Below are 19,732 nucleotides of genomic sequence, written 5' to 3' on the forward strand. Positions count from 1 at the left end.
AGACTATATTCGGAGTTGGTCAGAAATATGATTATGTTTAACAACAGGTAGAAATAAAAATTAATTTTCTATCCACATAGTAATTAGGTAAAGGAAAAGACGAAAGAGTTGCGTAGAGAGGCAGCAGCATTTTAAGGTAAGCAGCAGAAGGACCGGTAGCAGCTTTAAAAAGTGAATGCATGCGTGTGTGTGATATCGAGCTAGCATTTGTTTCATAAAACATTCACATCTTTTGTATCTTCTTAGAACAGTACATTTTATTTATGGCAGTGTACCGTCTCTCTTTTGTTTCATTTTTTTTGTTGGGTCATTATTAGCATCCCATTATCATTCTAATTATATATATTCTAATTGTAGTGGGCTATATTCTAATTATAGCCCACTAGAGAGAACTTAGAATGGCAAGTGTAAGAGCCAATCTTAGAAAGTTCATGTTAAATTCATATAAGTGTTTGCTTAGTTTCTATAGTACATCAGTTTCTTATAGCAGCCTAGAATATGTTATAGCCTTTTACCCCCTGTGAGCTAACATAAGATTGAACTTTCTTGGTTATATTGTAGTGGTAATTACTGCCAACATGGACTGTTAAATATGATTGCAAATAGAATAGAAGATGGTATACAGTTGTCTGACGGTATTTGATGTGTCTAATGTGATTAACTTGCCTAACGTGCCATAAGAACGACTATATGACCAAACTTAAAGAGTAAAACAAGATGCCCTAGCCTTATACAGGATTTTTCTTTTCTTTAATAACAATTTATTTCTATTTTTGTGTGAACTGTTCTGCCTTGAATCATCCTATGAAGCAAATTAAGAGCTGCAGAACTTTGGTAAATTTGGAAAAGTATAAATGTCAATTACATATAGAATCTTTATATGAAATGCATAATTTACAATCTTCTTTGGGCCATATGTACTGTAGCATTTTTTGAATATTGATCACATAAATGCATTAAAGAGATTGACATCCCTGTTCTGGGTGAAGCTCGGAATAATAGCCCCATGACATAACTTATTCATAAATGTAGGTTTATTGCTATTTTACTCTTTGTTAGAGAATTAACTATATAACATCCACCCTTCTGTCTTCTCATTGTTTTTGTTTTTGTAATGTGGCTGTTTAAATGGATTATAAACTGATTTATAAATTCACATTCATGTACACATTTTATTGAAACTATAAATACAGTATATATGTATTTTAATGAATTGGTAAATGATGCCAAGAAAAACCTGAGTTTACTACAGATATTAGGTAAATGAGTGTAAATTTGACCTAGCATTTTAGAACTGAGTATATTTTATTTACAAAATGTGTGAACACGTACAGTATAATAATATAAAAATAGAACATAATTAATATGTTATATGCAAACACAGAAACAATATTCTAGTTTGCTCTCCACTGATAAGGTTGCTGACTCTTTGTAAGTGTTATGAAGATCCAAAAAATTGCTTGTTAATTCTTTGTTACATAATAATAAATGAGTAATAGATGCATTTTGTACCTAAACTAAAGTGTTAGCAATTAATTGTGTTTAAATGCAAATTGGTTATTAGAGAAACATTTGTAATTGTGCTATTGTGGCTGAAACCTGTCATTCTGCTGAATAAAGCAAGTCAATTGTCATTTCTTAGTTTGTTAGGTACTGGCATTCGTAAAGTTTAATCCTGAGTTCAGAAATGACCAAAACCAAATATCTGTCATCATTATTTTGTTGTTTTGCAAAGCAGAGGTTATTCCATGCAACAAATTGTCAAGTAAGTGAAGGATTTCATGTAAAGGTGTCTACTACTGCCTTAAGGGAACAGAGTGAGCTGCATCTAAGCAGGACAAAAAAAAGAGGCAGAGATCCCAAATAACCTGCACAAGAGGCTAAGGACATCAGAGTGTGTAGCTTGAGAAAGGCATCTTACAGGTCCTTAGTTGGCTTCTTCCTTAAGAATTGTATGCCAAATGCCAGCACCATCTGCAACAGAGAAAACATAGTTTAAAATGGACAAAGGGACACAAACTTTGACTTTTGGATTTCTGGGTGATTCCGAATTTCTGCTAATTTTAACTTTTTCTGTTTATTTGCCAGTTTCAGATATTGCTTTTGCTTTGAAACTCTGCCTCTCTAAATTCACTTAAATGGTAAAGCTGGCCCAGATTTTAGTGCAGCAAAAAATGAAAATTACAGACAACAAAAAGCATGTAGCATTTATATCTGTATTTATATGCAGATATATAGATAGTTTTAAAAATACAAGTTAGACTCCTAATACACATGAATGCAACAGAAATTATATCTATATACCACATGAATGCCAGAAGTAGACATGTGAGTAAACATAAATGTTCTTTCTGGGGTAAAGATTAAAGTTAGTGGAGTATTACTTATCCTTCTTTATCATTTCAACAAAAATCCATAAAGTCCACACCCTACCCGCTTACCATTCTATACACATGGCAAAACAAATAGCACAGACATTCTCCACTACTTGAATAATCTCCTCCTATTGGAGCTGACAGTACGCAGCTAGACACCCTTCACTGTACACAGGAATAAGAGGAGTTTAAGTTCAGATAGGAGAGTTTCCCTCTGCTACTGTACATTATGTTCAGTATGCATTTGTGGTAATAATGATACCAAAATATAATGTGATTACAGCTTGAGGATTCTTCTCCATTATTAGTGTGTAATTTTAACACCTGCAGCTCTTGGTGTTGCTCATTGACACTTCAAAATAATTATGTTTAATTACACTAGTCTGTAAATTTTTTTTTTTTTTGCTCCTGTTAAAAATGTTACGTGTTCTTTATAGATTTGACAGTTCTGAATCCAAATCTGGCAGCAGGATTGCCCTATTACATCCAGTTTTTGAGAGATGGAAGGTTTAAAATGGCAGAGAAACAAGACACATTAGTCAAACAGAAGTAACAGTCCGTCACATGGTCTTTCTGTTCTCGCCATATCATCAGAACAGCAAGCGGCATCGCCTTTCGAGTGCCTCTGAGTCAGGCTCTCAGACTGACAGCACATGTCACACAGCAAATGTGAGGCGCCCGTTCCTTGTCTTGATCACCAATTTTGCAGCCAAAATACAGATGATAAGCATTCTTCACAAGAGCAGTCATCCAACGTCTCTGAGGCGCAAGTGTATATTCGCCATAGATATAGCAGAATGTATCGTGGCTGTTACAACATTGATGAAACATATCGCACAACACCAAAACGTCTATAGAATCAAGCTTACTTACTGTTATATTGCTACAGATACTAAACTTTACTATACTGATACTATACATACACACTGACTATCTATATTAACCAAATAAGTAGGATCAGTGTATGCAAGCCACCTTTATAGCATACTGAGACAGCGTCAAGCTCATTCAGACCTGCCCAGGATGTCAACTTCCACAGAACAGCTTCCAACCTGACCTGGTTCCATGTCTGGACATGCCCAGGCTGCACAAACCGTTGTTAAGTCACTTACGGGAGAAAAAATGTTTGGATACAAATATAAGAAAAAAAATCATGACAAAACTGAAGATTTCTCTGAAACGGTACATGATGTGATGTGATATTCGTGATCAGCACCCAAAAATCTATAAGAAACACCCAACAGTGTTCAAGAAGCAAAAACTTTGTTGTGCATTGATATATGAGAGAGAGAAAGAGATGATCAAGCACTTAAAGGGCAAAATTTATGAGTCCTGCTTCACTGCAAGTTGAGAAGGATCTTGGCTTCAATCTGCCTACTGAATTAGTGACAGACAATGCAGATGCTGCTGCCTCTGATCATGGCATCAAATATGCAGATAAGGGATGTACCAGAAGAAAGGTAACTGAAGCTTCATGGAAGGAGCCATGGAAGAATCCAGTGTCAGTAGTGACACAGGGGGCAGCTGACGATAGGAAATTTCTCTCTGTGAACTATGCAGGAGGGATAGAGGGAGAAAAGTGGTGTTTCACAATGTAATAGACTTTTAGCACCAATAATAATAAATGTCATTATAACTAAAAGCTGAGTAATGCGATAAAATCACATAAAATGAAGATCTATCAACATATTGTCATACAGTACAACCAACAAAGGACAGGATATATAAGATATGTCAGCATCAACATCAAATACGTAATACCGAAAGCAGAAATAGGAATGAGTATTCATAAATATCCAGTTTATATTTGATGGGCAAAGTTCTAAATCGTATTGTGTGTAAGTGATCGTTGCTATTCATAATAATAATGATGACCAATGTTCCCTCTAATTTTTTTTTTTTAACTGATGAGCAATTTTGAATAACACTGGAGCTGATACTTACCATTTACGACTAATTTGTTCACCACTACATCAGTGGAGGAAGTAACCCATGAGATATTGACTGCTGCAAAGCACCAGGATGTTGAGATGTCACTGATGAGGAGGCAGTGATAACACCTGTGCAGAAAGAGAGTGATCAGCATGATAATAGCTGCACAGAAGTTCAAAAATGCCACATGGCCCTCTCTGAAAAAAAAAGAGGTGTGCAGCCATGCAGCTTATAGAGAACATAGATGGTGAGTGATGTTCAAGTTCATGCACGTTTTAAATTGTGTCACCAAAAAATCAATCCATCTGAAACTATACAGTACTCCCTGCTTCAAATCCCAAGGCTGAACTGAAGATTTCAGGCTACACATACACACATCTGAGCAAACTATGGCAAGAATGATGCATGGTTCAAGGGCTTATCATAACAACATGGAAACAAGCCAGTGACGCCAGGCACAAATAAGATTTTACATATTCAAAAAAGAAGTATTTTTCTAAATAAAGAATTGCATTAAACAATAGAAATTGAAAAAAAAAGATCATTATTGCTAAGTTGAGTTTGCTTTAAACATTTCAACATTATATTAAATTACTGCAATGAGTTTACTACATATTTAGTTTTTCAAACAGTGCCATCTGCTGAGCAGTGGGGTTAGACAGTGCCCATTTGCCCTGAATGAAGAGATGACACTGTTTATGTTACGGATTGTCCTGGAGAGACCCTTTGTGAATGCAGCCATTTTTGCTTGGAAAGCATGGTGGACTGTGTTTTGCTGCAAGTTTTGCTCAGATGAGCTGTAGTCAACTGTAATTGAACTCTGAACTATTTTTTTTACCTACAAATCTAAAACTTTCCGCACAGATTCTGTTAATTCCATTTCATGTTTTATTTCATAATCCTATATATTTTATCGAAGTCTGTACTTATTCTCATTTTACTTCATCTCAATGTATAACACACATTTAATGTTAGGTTAGTATGACAGCTTGGTCTATAATTCATATGCCAGATAAAATAATCTATACCATGGAAATCCGAAACTATATAGATAAACTCTCTTGACAAGATAAAGTATTTTGCACATTGTTTTGGATCAAAGTTTCAGAGACAAGCTGCCCATTATCTGTGTGTCATGACCCCCACATGAGATATTGGCATAATGATGATGGTGAGGTGGAGACTCCATCCAGCTGGCACTGAGAGACACTGTCAATGCATCATCTTAACTTCTGAATCAAGCACCACTGGCTGAAGACAAGCCTCCTTCCCTCTCTCTTCTTCTCCCTCTTCTTTGCAGAGATGCTTCCTTTGATGCTATTCTTCAGTTTTCATATTCTTACAGAAAGTATGTGTTAAGCTTCTTGACTTTGAAGCAAAGGTGCGTTTAGTTCTTTATACTCAGATGTTGCTATTATTAATTTTTGTTGCTGTTTTTCAACTTCATTAATAAATATCGCTTTGCTTTAAATTTCTTTATGGTGTTTGCCCATCTTGAGTGATCAAAGTAAAAAATTAAATACAAAGCATCTAGTGTGGATAGATTTCTACCTCTTTTCCACCAGTTAGCAGGTGAGGACAGACACCCTCGCTAGTGACCAACATGTAATGTGCCATGCATTTTGGTTAGTAGCAATAACTAAAGTGTATCAGTCTCCAGTGCTTGGTCTGCTTAAGCCAAAGTTTGGTAGTCCCATTCTTGAGGAGTGAGGATCACTCATATACAGTGCTTAAGTGGATATGGTGTGTGTAATCTTTCTGAATCAGTATGCTAAGCTTAGGTTGCACGAAATAATCACAAACCTATAATTAATCTAGTGAGCCTTGATCACCCAACGATAATACACAGATGCATAAATTAGTTTGAAATTATTAAAATACCTCTAGAAAAAAATGTAAATCTTGCAACCATATTGTCACTTTACTATATTTTGTAACTGATACATTATTATTGCTTGTTTGTAAACAAAGTCATACACACACACAACATTATCAAGGCCATTCTGTCAGCCTAGAAATCTACATGTGAATAATTATGTAATTTCTCCATATGTCCTAGTGGCTTGTGGTATTTTAAAAAGAAACCTACAGTTTGTGATTGATTGGTAAATTGGCCTATGTTTGTTACAGTGATCTACTAACATGGGTGATTAATTAGTAATTTTCATTCAGTGAAGCTGAATTAAACCACATTGTGCCACCATTTCTTTTCCTGGCCATGTTCTGCAATTAGCTGTATAAGGCAAAATTCAAAGAAGCTGCTCTGGGTGAAAGAAAGAATTTGCTCCCCTTCCTTAGTTTTTCTAGCAGTACCTTCCCATTTATAGTTAGAAATTCATGAGAATGAAGATGCACAGAAGTCCTTTTTGCCATACTGTGTCTTGGACAACTGGTAGTCATAAAAAAAAATTGAATAGTCATTGCAGGTCAGTAAAAAAAAGAAGATTGTTCTTTTAGTTTTCGACAAGTTCATTCAGAGACCCTCATTGTAGATAAGACTCTGGGCTGCATGTGAATGATAACCACTTAATAGCACAATGTTACTGGATACACAGAAACCTTATCCTAAAAAATTATCATTCTGTGTGTGACATTTGAAGCCTAATGCAGTTAGCAATGGTTTCACTTTCCTTAAAATATTGCTTTTCTTATTTAAGCATTGATTCCAAGTGTTAAGCGGCAACATTGTGGAGGTTTCATTGTTGAAATACTTTGAGACAAAGGTATATTTATGGATGTCTTTACTACATGTGGCCTTAACTTGCTGTAATTTATGTGGTATATTTGTTTTTACTTGTTCAGCTATCACAACTCTATGTACTATAAAATTTAATTTGTGCATTGATAAAACAATTTTTATATAAATTTTTATTTGATTAAATATAGCCATTGTTGCATGAATAATCCTTATATCCATGTTGAAAGACAGTAAAGAAGTATTAAGGTTTCTTTTCTGGAGGGGGGGGAACAATGACTTGCTTTAGTTAAAGTACAATATAAAAAGACAGTTATTTTGATGAAGTGGTACACAGGCTTTGTGTCTCTGAATAAACTTGGCCTCTGCTCAGCTCCCATTTGTTCTTCTGGCATAAACACATATTGTGTGAGATTCCACTTTAATAGGCCTCCGTTTGTATGCCAAGCAGCTGCATTTTAAGACCTATTACGTGATTTCATAGCTCTTGGAAAATTGCTTCTATTCAGTGCAAACGACAGAAAAAAGCTTCAACTCACAATCATGTCTTTTCAATTGGGGATGGCAAGGTTGATGACAACATGACCATTGTGTTATAATGATAACACCACTAAGGCATCTGTACCTCTCATCAAGGCTTCAGCACAACAGCAGATACAATTTAATTCACTGCTCTGTCAGTGCCGCTGATACCATTATGCTGGCCGTCTCCACAGTTATAATCACTGTCCTCTGAGAAACCTGGTTGAAATGATCTTGAGCAGTCAAAGAAACTCACAATTAAGACTGCCACTTCCAATGTGTCAGACGGCTTGGTATGTACTTGTACAATTTTCACTTCCAATCCTGTTTATTTACCCTGCCTACCAGTAATTACCCTTAACATGTCATTTAGTGTGAAGGGGTGCTGCCAGCAATATTGTTGGGCATCACAAAGCTGTTGCAACAAGGAGGTCTGGCCATCCGTGCCATCAGTAGCTTTTAGTCCCCAGTAGGGTGCTGGGGTTTCTTCGATAATGCAAAGATAATGCTCTTCGAGTTATAATTAGATGCCACTCATAGGCGCCACTTGTAATAACTGTGTTGATTCATGTTTTTCTTGTTGACTGCAACTGGTAATTAGTTAAGTGGTATTAAGTTGCTCTGCTGCAGTTCATGATTACATATAGAAAATGTGTCAGGGTATGGTCATTTAACACTACACTTCTGCATTCTAATCATTATTCACCAAAATAAGAATAGTTTTTTTTTTCTAATTGTTTTATAAACAAAAGCTTAGACTTCTCTATAAAAAACAATCACCAGCATATCCTCATAATACTCAGTCATGAAAATAATATAAACATTATCTAAACAAGGTATACTCTATAGCTTGTTTACATTTATAAAAAAAATACATAAATTACCTGCCAAACATTAAGCACAATATGTTCTTGTTTATGATCTTCGATTGCAGCATACTATTTAAGTGCCTTGAGCATGGGAAAGGCGCTATATAAATACAATGTATTATTATCCATCCATCCATCCATTTTCCAACCCGCTGAATCCGAACACAGGGTCACGGGGGTCTGCTGGAGCCAATCCCAGCCAACACAGGGCACAAGGCAGGAACCAATCCTGGGCAGGGTGCCAACCCACCGCAGATGTATTATTATTATTATTATGGTTGGTAGGAACCATAATTATAGAATTAATACTTTTTTACAGAATAACCAATGTGTACATTTTTTCATCTTTATATGTGTGCATTTTTCTTTTCTTTTTTTAAGTTGTTAGGTAGAAAGTGTAAGGACAGACCTTTTAATAGAAAAAGGTAATAAGGTCTTTAAATCTGATTTTTATCACAGAGCAAAAACAGTACATGTCAGGCAGAGCTTTTACAAAATATTCACTGATTCTGGCATTTACTCTGTTATTCAACTGTCCCTCTGCCTCATACTTTAGACGCAATTTCCCATATACTGTCACCTCTGCTCTTACACCTTCCTATTTGTCTCTTAGCTATTTTCTTGCTTTTTACTGATGCTATCAATTTCCTTTTATAATGATACACCGGGTATTTTTGTCCCTATATACACATTTGTAAAAATGTTCTGAAAATCAAATCAAAAATAGGAAAATTTGTTATTGGTAGGAAAATTTGTTATTAGTACGTACTCTCAACTTATTATTTTGCTGACACTTTTATCCAAAGCAACTTCTAACATTTGAGATACAATTTCAGGATCAGGTTTCAAGTCCAAAGCCATGGCCACTATGCCTCACTGCCTGCCATTGAGAGTAAACTCTCTGATTTGGAATGGTTTTATTCCTTGCAGAAGTTTACTTGGTTAGTTAGGCATTTGTTCATACAGTTATTTAAGAAAAATGTTTATCATAAAAGGCCAATGGATCAAAAACAGCTAGAAAATCCTCAGTATATTATTTTGAGTCACGCTGTTGGGTACCTTCTTGTACATATTGTGTTTCACTGTGGAAGAATTATTTTGTCAGAAATTAATTATTTAATACCTAGCAGTTGCTTTTAAGCAAATGCTTAATTTAAATTAGATTTGGGCCTAAAGACGGGTTGCTTCCTCAGTCTTCTACAATAACATAGAACCATGTATCCGTAAATGAGAATGGCTTGTTCTTTAGTTGATTTTCATGGCAGTTGTTTTGACTAGCTGTTAAAATGTGACCTTTAATAGCTAACAATTGAATTATAAAACAGAAGGTTGCTGACTGAGTCCCCACCATTTCAATTCAAATTAGTTTTTTTATTTTTATTGCATAATGCTCTCACAACATATGCAGGCTTAGAGCTCTGTATCACGTCTACAGGTAGATAAAATTACAAACTTTATGAATTACTAGTTACATGAGTATACCTAAAGTCACAGATGGTTGACACAGTCAGGAAACAAAGCAGTCTGGCAATATCTATCCATTAATTGTTGAATTGCCAGCTGACCACGGACGTACAGTCAGGGGAGGCAAGTGAGGCTGTTATCATGAAAAGTAAAAAAACTAATAATGATAACATAAATGTGCCCACTGGTCTGTGCTATAAATTTCTTTTCTGTATGATTTCAATAATTGTGATAATTTTTATAGTCAAAATCGCTGATTTGGCACATTACAGGGTAGAAATGCTAGGTGCGGCAGCGACGAGCCTCACCTCACTCAGACTGTGCTTTCCCTCACATACTGGGTTGATGCGTGCAATTGGCGCGTGCCTGTTGCTGTCTCTCTGTGTATGTTGCCAATATAAGGTTTGCAGACATGTTTATTATACACCTGATTTTCCACATTCTGGCTAATATCTTTAATGAATGTGTGTGGCATATTTAGTCTTACTGATCGGACACAAAACCACAGTGAAAAGACACAAGGTGAGGCAGACAGTAGCGTGCTGCCCTGAAGGGAGCACATGTGAGCCCAACAGGTGCTGTTCTTCTATGCAGAGGCTCTCAGCGCCAATAAGTTAGCGATATCAGAAAGTCAAGTGCACTGCAGCGGTCCATTTATTTTTATTTTTTGTTCCAACTGACTGCCAAAATGGAAGGTTAAGTTTTTTAAAACTAAAGGAAAATAAGGAGGACTTTTACAAGAAAGTGATGGAGATTTTTGTGGAGAAGGATAGGTGCATGAACTTCATGTACAAATAAAGGTAAGACCATAAATGGTTTTCAATTTTATAAAAAAAAAATGGAATCAGACTAAGAAAAAATCAATCCAGCATTTAAAAACTAAATTTTACCTTAAATAAAATACTCTTGTTTTTCTTGTTATCCTTTTATTGAACAGTTTCTATTAAAACTAATGAAAGCATAAGAAAAAAAAATAAAATAAATAAATATTTCAATTAAGGTCAGAATTGAAATCCATTTTTTTGCACACCACTTTATACTTTTATTTGTATTGAATGAATATGAATTGTGGAATTGCAACGTTAAATTTAGAACACATGGAGGGTGTAGAGCAAATGCGCTCTCTCAGCTCTCTATCGCCACTATACATGTAACAGCACTTGGGGGACTAAAGTCCCCATACTTTTTTCTACCCTTTTCTCAAAAAAAAAAAAAAAAAAAAAAAAAATTTTGTACTAACAACTTACTATTTTCTTCTAGCATGGTTTTGTGTACAACTTGGTCAGCGGTAACTTGTTTAATGACAGTAGATTTAATCCTAGCCTTAAAGACTGAAGAACAGTCGTAGACTACTAAGCACTGTTGTAAGTCGCTCTGGATAAGAGCGTCTGCTAAATGATGTAAATGTAAATGTAAATGTTCTTTCTTAGCCAGATATGCACCTTACCGATGTGTGTAAAGAATGCTGATGAGATATGAAACATAACCAGTAGTCAATGTGCATGTTGCCAATAGTGAATAAGCTACTCTTTTGGGTTTATATATTTGTAAATCTGACTCTGAAGGACTCAGTGCCTCACCAGACATGAACCCACCGCGCGTCACTGCAGTTGACAATATTTAAATCCTTATGTGATCCTGAACTCCAGCTATAGAAATGTGCAAATTTCTGTGTTTCATGTATGAATTACATTTTAATGGATTTTTTTTTTTTTTTTTTTTTGTTCTTTGTTTCGCCTTATACAATTTCTTGTATTAGGAATTTGGTAGTTTTTGCATACCCTCAAGGGCCCAGCAGAGCAGTGGCCTTTTTTTTGGCAGTGACGGGGATTCGAACCGGCAACCTTCGGAATACCAGCGCAGCTCCTTAGCCTCAGAGCCACCACATTATGAATGACTTACATTTCAATGTAAAATAACAGATTTCAAGACTCCATCAGTAAATATTTGAATATATTAAACCCTAGATTAAAATTCTTCGTGCTTCATGTGCTTTTTTATATTTATACCATTGCTATTAATATAATCATACATAATGTAAAATATTAAGTGCTTTTAAATCTTGCACTGTTGCTTAAAAGACATACATGAAAACTCAGAGCAAATGTCACACTTGAAAATACAGTCCTCAACAATAAAAGATTCACATTGTACAAAACAAGTGACATTGCTAAAGAGAAAGATGAGAGGGGAATACTTTGCACTTCCTGCAATTCACTTTAGAATTAAAAAAAAAATCACATAGGACTATTCAAACATGTTAGCACTGATTTTGTCAGGTTTGTTCTTTTTGGCTTCTGTAAGTCAGAAGAAGTTGCGTGACTGCCCCATCTCTCTTTATATATATTTATATAGTAAGGCACTATGAGACTATACATCTTTCACAAATTAAATGACAGAATATTTTTAATGTTGCATTAAAATGATCCTTCACATTATAATTATTTTTTTAGTGAAAGGCTTTATTCACAGCAACATGTGTTAAAATGATATGCTCATCAGGAACTACTGTATAACATTAACAAATAATACAGACCAAAATTTTAAAGCAATGTATAAGAAATGCAGATCTTTGATCAGTTATGGCGGACACAGCTTGATACTTTTTAAAGGGGGGGGGGGGGGGGAGTTCAGTGCTATAAGGCGGAGCAATCAGTCAGAGACTAACATACTGGGATTAAACTAAACTGAATTTCTTTCCTTTTTTTCCCTTCTACAGTTGCAGCAAGAATGTAATACAGGGGACCTAAATATGTATATTTTTAATTACCCTTAATTCTTTTAAGCAATGGCTGTCATGTCAGCCTCCAACTTAGACTGCTTGTGAAGCAATGCATTAGCTGAAGTAGTTAAATGAACATTCCTGACACTGAGGGGGTGCTTTAAAATTGAAATTTTAAAATCCTAATATTAAAAGGAAGATCAGAAAAATGACAGTTATTTTCAATTGTTATTAATGATAAAGGAAATCATCTTTTAGTTGCAGTGATCGGTGCTTAGCAGTTCTAGCATGTAGCAACAGTAAGTAAGGAATCTCAGGTTCAGGCCTGAATTGGAACAGAATCAGGAGCAGAACAGCAGTTTTGGGATCCTAGAGAAGTTTTTAAAAAGCTGTTCTTTGTACAATTGTAGATCTAAAAACAGAGCTGTGAGATAGAAGAATTTCTGTCCTAAAATTCATTATGATGGGGTGTGTTTAAAACGCAGAAGGCTTTCCGTTTTACTAAAGATGATATGAATTAATCATTCAAAATTATGAAAAGGTTGACTGTATAAGTGATTTGTAAAAACAGATCTTTGAAGTGCAGCAGTGCTGTATAGAGTGTCTGACATAACATGATTCCAAAAGTCGTGTTTGCCAAAGTATATAACTATTTCTTTACATTCAAATGTCAGTTTTTGCCTATAATGAAGACATGTTTATGCTGAATTATATTTGAATAATGACATTCATTCTGCAGTCCTACCTGCCAGTGGTCACATTGTAGAAATATGAAAAAAATTAAGGAGAGGATATAGAGGTGGTCCACTTCTACAACTTACTTGGGGTCCACATTAATGAGATGTTGGACTGTGTCTCAGAACACAAAGGAACTATACAAGAAAGGGAAGAGCAGGCTATATTTCCTTTAATGGAGGAAGTGACGTCCTTCGCTTCTTCTACAACTCTGTGATGGCCAGTGTGATTTTCTATGCGGTGGTGTGCTGGTTTGAGGCCCACCAAATCAGCAAGCTAATTAAAGAGCAGGCTCAGTTATTGGATGCACTCTGGACCTCCTTGAGGTCATAACAAAGGAGATAATTAAACAAAGCTGAGTCCCATTATGAACAATGCTGCGCATTCTCTAACTGACACACTGACACGGAGTACTTTCAGCCAACAAATTATTCAGCAGAAATATGTCAAGAAACAAGACTGGGGGCTCCTTTATGCTGTATCAACAGCAGTTTGTCTACATACCACTTCACTGGGACTGGGACTGTCAAGTCAGAACCTTTCTTTCTTTTTAATTTTCTTGCTTTATAGTCATTCTGGTGTGTGTTTAAGCCAAAGTGTGTGTTCATTTTTATTTATTTATCTATTTATTGTTTATTTAAAGAGCTTCTGTAAAAAGCCAAATTTCCCTCTGAGGACAAATAAAAATCGTATCTGTCTGTCTGTCTGTCTGTCTGTCTGTCTGTCTGTCTGTCTGTCTGTCTGTGCATTTACTAGTAAAACATTGCATAAAAGTTAATGCTGCTAGTGCATTGCTACCACTCTTTTACTTTTCAGAGCTCCAGTTGTAGAAATAAATGTAAAACAGCTGTAATATTATCAAATGCCAGTTGATTTGCAATACATTTTAGGCAGAATAAATAAATGCAATTTTAGTAGCATCTCTCTGAACTTGACCTTGAAATAACAGTGTATAGTAACTTTTTAAATTATATTTTAATCACTCAAATGCCAATCATGAATTCAATAGGACTACCAAAATATTTAGTAAGTTCTTGCTTAAACACTCAATTCCTCAAATGTTTAAGTATTTTTAATATTTTCTCTCTTTTGTGTAATCTTAATATGAACCTGAATTCTACATGGATCTTTTGGTAGTGGTTTAACTGTCTCCTTGCCAGAGCATCTAATTGATTCTCTTCTACAGGTTTAATGAATTTGGTTGTTACATCTCCCAGTGACCTTTTGTAGGTAAAGCATGGCTCTGAAAACAAGTGGATGAAGGCAGTGATATTTTTTAAATTTTTTTCTTGTATAGACACATTAAAGATAAATACATTTGGCCCTTCGTATCTGCAGGAATTTGATTCCAGGAGCCCTGTAGATACCAAAATCTGTAGACGATTAAGTCCCTTATATAAAATAAAATAAAATGGCATCATTTTTACATATATCCTAAACACATCTTTCTGTGTACTTTAAGTCATTCTCCACATTGCCTTTAATCCCTAATACAATGTAAATGCTATGTAAATAATTGTATATAGTACTGTATTGTTTAGGGAATAAAGGCAATGAAAAGTCTGTACATGTTCAGTATACACACAACCATGGGTATGCCTGACTACATAGTACATGTTAACAGCAATAAAACATTTTCTTTCTTTCAAAACTTACAGATTGTTTTCATTTAATGACCTGAAAGAGAAATACATAGAATAAAACACAGAATATTTAAAAGACAAGAACATATAGAAAATATAATTATAAATTAAGAAAGTATAAATGTATTCTCTTTCTTTCTCTCTTTCTCACACACACACACACACACACACACACACACACACTGTGTTAACACTCCGATTTCAGACATTGACACTTTGGAGGACACTCAGTAATACTCTAATGACCCATAGGTTGCAAAAGACAGAGGAAAAGAATTAGCTTCTTTATGCTGATTGCTGGTGAATGGTCATAAAAACCATTTGGCTAATTCAGTTTATGCCCACTGCTCAGATCTTCAGAGATGCCACACACTACCAACTGTGCTTTGTCCCTTTGTAACCTCATACATTCTGTTCGACTCCACTTTACTATGCAGATCAGATGTGATCCGCATGCCACACTGTTTCCCCATCATTCTGTGAACTGACACAGGGCCAAGATCCAAATGTGACAATTGCTGGTGGTCAAGCTTGATGGGTTGTTGCAGCCAGAGATGTGACCAAAGTGCTCTTTAAATGCTGTGAAGCAGCTACCCCCTAACCCCTAACCATGCAGTGGTTGTAGGCATGTTGTTACCCCTGGTGTAGATGTGAGGCTACAGCAGAGTATGCCTGCACATCACTTCATTCATGTGGATTTAGTGTAGTGCTCAGCACAGGGCACATTCAACTTTTTCTTTTTGGAACTTTCTGAATATATATTTTTTTAATATTTCTGATCCGTGGTTGGTTGAATCAATGAATGAGGAACCCTGTATAGGAAGGGCTGACTGTATTGGAATATTTTTTTTGTAATTTTTCTACTTTTTTCATGCTATTTAAATGTATGGAATGTTACATCAGTGCTAACATTTGTAGTGTGCCATCTGTTAGAATGCTGAAATAAAACCTTTTAGAGGTACTTGCAGAACAAAAGTTAGTGTTTTTTCATTTCTACTGATGGTGCTGAAGCCAGTCTAGGGTTTAGGAAAAAAAGATTCATATGAAACATGCAGCTTGTCATTTTGTTTGTAGTTTGTCAAACATGCTGCATGCTGATTAGCACATGCTAATAAGAATTTCACTGTACTCTGTACAAGTGACAATAATTACCCATTAAACCATGTTAAAAACAAGTACCCTGAGACCATACATGCTGGGACATATGTAACCAACAAGAAAGTGGGGAATTAATCTTACCTGAAATTGCTTGTGACATTTGACTATTGTTTTGCAAGCTTTTGTTGACATTATGTGTGTTCACATCTTGACTGGCAAAAGTGTGGATATGGCCTGAGTTGTAACAGAGCTCTGTGAGCTAAAGAAAATAAATTTCATTTTGTTAGAATAAAACTGAAGAGTAAGGGCATGGGAAATATCACAGGATTTTTTTCACCCATTGTTAATTAAAGTGGACCATTTGAACATTGGCCATATTTCAGTATTTGAGAAGTGACTATCATTCAACATGTTTTAAGTGATTATGACATTTTAATAATTTATTGAATTGAAAGTGAAAATATATATTTATTGTGAAACATTCATGGTCTTACATGAAGCTAATGACAGTTTAAATTTACTGTATGTAACCTAACCTAACCTAATGTGAATTTCCCATTGGGATTAATAAAGTATCTATCTATCTATCTATCTATCTATCTATCTATCTATCTAACCACACATATTTTAAATGTTCATTTGTATACATGCAAACAATGCTGTGATCCCCTGCCTTTCGCGGAAGTTACGTTCCAGACCCATCAACGAGTGTTTTTTTTTTCTTTTTTTGTTAAACCCGACTGAGGCTGTATCCTGCATAAATTTTACAGTTTTTTCTTCTCCGAAGTTTTGGATTAGTGCGTAAATGAGGCTCTAGCTGCTTATCATTTTCACTTTGTCTGTTTAGTCCAATATGGCAGGTTTCATCCTAGTATTAGTGCAAAACTTAAATGACAGCTTCACTTTGAAAATTTCACTAAGGCAATGGTACACCCATCCTTGTACTTTAAAATTTGGCATAAAATTACCTTTGATTGTTCTTTTTGCACCAAATGAAGTAATTTGAAACATACTATTATATTTTCTTTTAGCACTTAGAAAATGCTCTGAGTCTGGGGGTAAGCCAAATACTAAACTTTTAATAGGTCCTAGCAAGGCTTCAGAAGGTTATAATTTGAATTATCCAATTTTGCAACACATTCCAGGTGGATCGTCAGTCGTTTTCATTACACAACAATATGGACATTTAACATTCATGGACATATAAGATTTTTTTTTATTAGATCCATAATCCAATGTGTGAATTATAATTAAACCAATCAGTCAATTTTTTTGCCAGAGACCAATATCTTTTTTGATTTGCTTGTCAAACAGATGTTTCTTTGTTCATATAAATATGTTGTTACACATGCGCGCCTGGGATCTCACTAAAGGCTTGACTGAGGTAAGCAACATCACTCCAGGATGACAGGGGGCACTCATGCTTACAGCCTGTTCCCTTTTACCCACAGTTTGGAGAAACCACCCAGTGAGGACACATAGTCTCTCCTGTGTCTTTCAGCAAAAGCCCCACCCCTTTCCAGGCTTGGCCCAGTGTAATTGGACAACCAACCGGAAAAAGGTTTCTTTTGAGACCAGGCTTACACCGTGATGGAGCTTCTGTGTAAAGTCAATTTCCAGTTACCCTGGACTATTGTAGTCAACGTTTCTTTCATCTCCTGAGAGCACTTTATTTCCTGTTGTTCATGCTCATAATTAAATCGATTTTCACCACATTGGTGCCCCAACTTACTCCAGAGTGGACTATGTCCTCTGTCACATGATTACAGAGGGCATAGTCAGTAGGATTTACTGAGATGAGTGACCTGGTGTGCCTCGCAGAGACAGTGCAACAGCTCACTGACCAAGTCATCCAAATGCAATTGCAGTTGGCTACGTATCAGGCAGACCTAGCAGAGGTACATTGAAAGGCAGCTGAAGCTTTGACAGGGGCTCTAATCCCAGTGCCCAGCACAAATACTGTTCCCGCTATGCCTATATGACGACATGGAGACCTAGCTCTTGATGTTTGAACGTACTCTGTTGGCCACATAATAAGTGGGCACAAATGCTTTTCTCACTTTGTGCATTACTTTTTTGAACAATTGTTTACAAAACACCACATTAATGTTATTTTTACTTGAATGTTTATTTAACATTTTCTTTTAATACATTTATGTATACTGTTTAGTTTACAGTATAATACAATGTAAAATAAACTGTTGACCAGATTTAAATTTCTTGGGAAGTGTGATGGTGGTGAGGTTTGCAGTAGGAGTGACAGATGCATTGAACATGGAGGTGGGATTACATCAGGGATCGGCTCTGAGCCCTTTCTTATTTGCAAAGGTGATGGACCGGTTGACAGATGAGATTACACAGGAGTCCCTGTGGACTATAATGTTTGCTGGTGACATTGTGATCTGTAGCAAGAGTAGGGAGCAGCTTGAAGAGACCCTGGAGAGGTGGAGATATGCTCTAGAGAGGAGAGGAATGAAGGTCAGTAGGAACAAGACAGAATACATGTGTGTAAATGAGAGGGAGGTCAGGGGAATGGTGAGGATGCAGGGAGTAGAGTTGGTGAAGGTGGATGAGTTTAAATACTTGGGATCAACAGTACAGAGTAATGGGGATTGTGGAAGAGAGGTGAAGAAGAGAGTGCTGGCAGGGTGGAATGGGTGGAGAAGAGAGTCAGGAGTGATTTGTGACAGACGGGTATCAGCAAGAGTGAAAGACAAGGTCTACAGGACGCTAGTGAGACCAGCTATGTTATATGGGTTGGAGACGGTGGCACTGACCAGAAAGCCGGAGACACAGCTGGAGGTGGCAGAGTTAAAGATGCTAAGATTTGCATTGGGTGTGACGAGGATGGATAGGATTAGAAATGAGGACATTAGAGGATCAGCTCAAGTTGGACGGTTGGGAGACAAAGTCAGAGAGGCGAGATTGTGTTGGTTTGGACATGTGCAGAGGAGAGATGCTGAGTATATTGGGAGAAGGATGCTAAGGATAGAGCTGGCAGGGAAGAGGAAAAGAGGAAGGACTAAGAGAAGGTTTATGGATGTGGTGAGAGAGGACATGCAGGTGATGGGTGTAACAGAACAAGATGGAGAGGACAAGAAGATATGGAAGAAGATGATCCGCTGTGGCAACTCCTAATGGGAGCAATTGAAAGAAGAAGACTTTTAATTGTTTACAGAACTTTACTCTTACCTTTTGCAAAAGATTGCACCACTTGAAGTACTGTACTTGCATTTAATGATTAAAGCTTCTATTACTTGTTTCTTTCAATGTAAAGATTTTAATGCATAAAGAATTACAATTTATTTTAATACATTTTTTATCAAGTTACATTATATAGTGTATTGGGTGTTGAATTTCAATATTTTTCTTGGTTTTCCCTTGAAGTTTAAAATTTTGGAATCATGAAAACCCTATAACATCATTCTTCTATGAAGGATTTAATCATTTGTTCTTTTGATGATGAAGGTGAAAAAAATCTGCCCAAGGAGTTGCCCAAGAATATCTCATAATTGCATGATTTGTTTGAGATCTGGTAGTCGAAAGACCAAAGACCTTTTTTATGAATTCTATTTTATTTACTTTGTGTTCTTAGTCTTCAAAAACATTACTTGGTAATCTGTGTCGTGTTGGTGTAGGCTTTGCCTTGAAAGATTGCACTGCCATCAAGACAGAAA

General features: G+C 36.0%; 1 protein-coding gene across 1 annotated transcript in view; it reads left to right on the forward strand.

Moving 5' to 3' along the window:
• The window catches only part of shtn1 (shootin 1), a 278,814-nt gene that overhangs the window by 82,453 nt on the left and 176,629 nt on the right, over nt 1-19,732 (forward strand). The window lies entirely within an intron of this gene.

This window comes from Erpetoichthys calabaricus, chromosome 2 (assembly GCF_900747795.2).
Source record: "Erpetoichthys calabaricus chromosome 2, fErpCal1.3, whole genome shotgun sequence".
Taxonomy (NCBI): Eukaryota; Metazoa; Chordata; class Cladistia; order Polypteriformes; family Polypteridae; genus Erpetoichthys; species Erpetoichthys calabaricus.